This window comes from Oncorhynchus gorbuscha, unplaced genomic scaffold (assembly GCF_021184085.1).
Source record: "Oncorhynchus gorbuscha isolate QuinsamMale2020 ecotype Even-year unplaced genomic scaffold, OgorEven_v1.0 Un_scaffold_35:::fragment_2:::debris, whole genome shotgun sequence".
NCBI classification, from domain to species: Eukaryota; Metazoa; Chordata; class Actinopteri; order Salmoniformes; family Salmonidae; genus Oncorhynchus; species Oncorhynchus gorbuscha.
In genome coordinates, this window is record NW_025745210.1 from 183,518 (window position 1) to 188,867 (window position 5,350).

Here is a 5,350-nt window from a genome sequence, read left to right on the forward strand (position 1 = left end):
CCGCTTAATATATAAGTCTATAGGCCTAAGCATGCAATGCCCAGATGCATTTAGTACTCAAATCTCTGACAGCTGAACCATGAGGTGGACAATTATTATTTAAGGAAAGTAAAAACCAATAAAACAATAAGCTATAAAGCTTTGTAATGCTAGACATCTACACGCAAGGAAAGTGGCTCATTTGGCCAATATCCCTTGTTTATTGGTGACGCCGGTTGTGTGGGTGACGCCGGTTGTGTGGGTGACGCCGGTTGTGTGGGTGACGCCGGTTGTGTGGGTGACGCCGGTTGCGTGGGTGACGCCGGTTGTGTGGGTGACGCCGGTTGTGTGGGTGACGCCGGTTGTGTGGGTGACGCCGGTTGTGTGGGTGACGCCGGTTGTGTGGGTGACGCCGGTTGTGTGGGTGACGCCGGTTGTGTGGGTGACGCCGGTTGTGTGGGTGACGCCGGTTGTGTGGGTGACGCCGGTTGTGTGGGTGACGCCGGTTGTGTGGGTGACGCCGGTTGTGTGGGTGACGCCCTAATGGGTTAAGCAACCAATGCATATGGATTTCTCAAATGTCCAATAAATAAAAATCTGTTCCATCTCCAAGGCATTATTAGTCGAACACCAAATATTTTTGTAAATGTCTCGCACCTGATTCAGCTGCCCTGCGCACCGAGTAGGCGACGTGTTCACATTTTGAACCATTTCACATGTCTGAAGGTATAAACTCTGCCTCCCTGGCGGGCCCAGGGGTAGCAAATCAAGTGCACTATAGGCCTACAACTGGCCAATCAGATGGCTCAGATGACTGTGTCTGCAGTAATGTAGCAGGCGTAAAAGAAAGCTACAGCAAAGTTGATACTGTGAGATTTATAAACTTTAAAAGCATGACCAGAAAGAGACTGTCAACGAATATAATACAGCAAAGAGCTGCTGTTTTGATGAGGGAGTTCATGTTTATGTTTTTACTTAGAACTGTCAACACATTCTATTCAACACTATTATTAACACTACCATAAAATGTGTGTTTTCCCTACTGCCACTCACAATACAACCAGCACTGCAACTGCAATGAATGAGTGGAAAATGTATGGATAGGCATGCGTTGTTATTATTAGTGGCTTGGGTCTTCGTTCGTTGGTCATAGAAATAACAAAATACATTTGTGCATGAGGCAGAAATAATGTGGTGTGACTCGAGTTTCGTCATCAGCTGGAAGACGGCGTCCCTTTTGGGTCAGTGTCAGCTGAGGAAAGGGAGAGCGGCGAGACGTTGAGAGGCAGACCCTCAGTCTGCTGCCCTCACCCTCTGCTGAGACTGACCATCAGATGCTGGCTCCATCAGCCCGGTAAAAAAAAAGCGTGATCATATAGTCTTACTTATAGTCTTAAACGGTCCGAGAAGAACAACAATGCATTGGCAAGGCAATTCAAGCAAAGCCAATATGCGGTAATAGTGTTTTGGGCCTATAGCCTACTGCTCAAATCTCATTACTACACTATTGTTTTATTAGGTTAATGTTGCAGAGGCTTACATTTTTTAAGTAACGTAAAAAAAACTATTTGAACAGTATATCTCGGCTTGCATTTTGACTCAAAGTGATCTTGACTCAAAAAAGTTGGGACCACTGCTATAGCCTATTACAGATCTGGACAAACAATCCACCTACCACTATTGTCACTTCGGCTCCCGAGTGGCGCAGCGGTCTAAGGCACTGCATCTCAGTGCTAGAGGCGTCATTTCCACGGTCGTAACTTTAATGGGGAAAAAACGACAGGCACAAGCAAGAGTATGAAAGAGTCGAAGGAGTCAAATTAAAGCAATCACTGCAGCAAGATTTAAGTGACAAATTGATTTTGCACTCCTCAAAACAGGAAATACTGCGCTTAAGGAACAGTAAGGGAATAGAGCCTAACAGTGTTTCTGAGCAGGTCAGTCCAGTCTAGCCCCAATCCATGCAGTTCAGTGTAAGCCCAGAAGGAACCTGTAGTCCTGCACTAGGCCCAGTCAGTGGAGAGTAGTAGGGGTACAGGAGCAGTGGAACAGTGGATGGGGTGTCAACCTTAATCCCCCTTAGTCCTCTCATTACCCCACGGCCACTGCATTGTGACGCAGAGACATTGAGCCAGTGTGTGTGCATGTGTATATGAGTGAGTGAAAGAGTGTGTGTGTATGTGAGTGAAAGAGTGTGTGTGTATGTGAGTGAAAGAGTGTGTGTGTATGTGAGTGAAAGAGTGTGTGTGTGTGTGTGTGTGTGTGTGTGTGTGTGTGTGTGTGTGTGTGTGTGTGTGTGTGTGTGTGTGTGTGTGTGTGTGTGTGTGTGTGTGTGTGTGTGTGTGTGTGTGTGTGTGTGTGTGTGTGTGTGTGTGTGTGTGTGTGTGTGTGTGTGTGTGTGTGTGTGTGTGTGTGTGTGTGTGTGTTAGACAGCCCATTAATCAAGTGCTAGGCCTCGATGCAGTATCCGGTCACTACAGCGGTCACTACTACTCCCTCTCTCTCTGTCCCTCTCTTACCCCTCTGTCTGTCCCTCCTTTCCTCTTTTACCTCTCTCTCCCTGTCCCTTCCTCTCTATCTCTCCCCGATCTCGCTGTCCCTCCCTTCCTATTTCCCTCTCTCTCTCTCTCTCTCTCTCTCTGTCTCTCCCCCTCTCTCCAGAACCCGGTTTGCTTGCTAAACCTCATTAACAATTAATTACCAATCAACTATAGTCAAGTCACCCCTGGACCTCTCAATGATTCATTAGTAAGGTTACACAATGGTGCAACACAAACACACTCACTTGCCTCAACATACTCACAGCCACATGAAATCACAATCACACAATCACACACAAACATAAATAAATGAAAAAACCTAACCTATAATCCTCCCCACCGTCACTGAACCTACCTATAATCCTCCCCACTGTCACTGAACCTGAACCTACCTATAATCCTCCCCACCATCACTGAACCTGAACATGCCTATAATCCTCCCCACCATCACTGAACATACCTATAATCCTCCCCACTGTCACTGAACCTGAACCTACCTATAATCCTCCCCACCATCACTGAACCTGAACATGCCTATAATCCTCCCCACCATCACTGAACCTGAACATACCTATAATCCTCCCCACCATCACTGAACATACCTATAATCCTCCCCACCATCACTGAACCTGAACATGCCTATAATCCTCCCCACCATCACTGAACATACCTATAATATATATTATATATATATATATGCCATTTAGCAGACGCTTTTATCCAAAGCGACTTACAGTCATGTGTGCATACATTCTACGTATGGGTGGTCCCGGGGATCGAACCCACTACCCTGGCGTTACAAGCACCATGCTCTACCAACTGAACATACCTATAATCCTCCCCACCATCACTGAACATACCTATAATCCTCCCCACCATCACTGAACCTGAACATGCCTATAATCCTCCCCACCATCACTGAACATACCTATAATCCTCCCCACCATCACTGAACCTGAACATGCCTATAATCCTCCCCACCATCACTGAACCTGATCATACCTATAATCCTCCCCACCATCACTGAACCTGATCATACCTATAATCCTCCCCACCATCACTGAACCTGAACATACCTATAATCCTCCCCACCATCACTGAACATACCTATAATCCTCCCCACCATCACTGAACCTGAACATGCCTATAATCCTCCCCACCATCACTGAACATACCTATAATCCTCCCCACCATCACTGAACCTGAACATGCCTATAATCCTCCCCACCATCACTGAACCTGAACATACCTATAATCCTCCCCACCATCACTGAACATACCTATAATCCTCCCCACCATCACTGAACATACCTATAATCCTCCCCACCATCACTGAACATACCTATAATCCTCCCCACCATCACTGAACATACCTATAATCCTCCCCACCATCACTGAACCTGAACATGCCTATAATCCTCCCCACCATCACTGAACCTGAACATACCTATAATCCTCCCCACCATCACTGAACATACCTATAATCCTGCCCACCATCACTGAACCTGAACATACCTATAATCCTCCCCACCATCACTGAACATACCTATAATCCTCCCCACCATCACTGAACATGCCTATAATCCTCCCCACCATCACTGAACCTGAACCTACCTATAATCCTCCCCACCATCACTGAACATACCTATAATCCTCCCCACCATCACTGAACCTGAACATGCCTATAATCCTCCTCACCATCACTGAACCTGATCATACCTATAATCCTCCCCACCATCACTGAACATGCCTATAATCCTCCCCACCATCACTGAACATACCTATAATCCTCCCCACCATCACTGAACCTGAACATGCCTATAATCCTCCCCACCATCACTGAACATACCTATAATCCTCCCCACCATCACTGAACATACCTATAATCCTCCCCACCATCACTGAACATCTATAATCCTGACCATCACTGAACATACCTATAATCCTCCCCACCATCACTGAACCTGAACATGCCTATAATCCTCCCCACCATCACTGAACCTGAACATACCTATAATCCTCCCCACCATCACTGAACATACCTATAATCCTCCCCACCATCACTGAACATACCTATAATCCTCCCCACCATCACTGAACATACCTATAATCCTCCCCACCATCACTGAACATACCTATAATCCTCCCCACCATCACTGAACCTGAACATGCCTATAATCCTCCCCACCATCACTGAACCTGAACATACCTATAATCCTCCCCACCATCACTGAACATACCTATAATCCTCCCCACCATCACTGAACCTGAACATACCTATAATCCTCCCCACCATCACTGAACATACCTATAATCCTCCCCACCATCACTGAACATACCTATAATCCTCCCCACCATCACTGAACATGCCTATAATCCTCCCCACCATCACTGAACCTGAACCTACCTATAATCCTCCCCACCATCACTGAACATACCTATAATCCTCCCCACCATCACTGAACCTGAACATGCCTATAATCCTCCCCACCATCACTGAACCTGAACATGCCTATAATCCTCCCCACCATCACTGAACCTGAACATACCTATAATCCTCCCCACCATCACTGAACCTGAACATGCCTATAATCCTCCCCACCATCACTGAACATACCTATAATCCTCCCCACCATCACTGAACATACCTATAATCCTCCCCACCATCACTGAACCTGAACATGCCTATAATCCTCCCCACCATCACTGAACCTGAACATACCTATAATCCTCCCCACCATCACTGAACATACCTATAATCCTCCCCACCATCACTGAACATACCTATAATCCTCCCCACCATCACTGAACATACCTATAACTCCCCACCA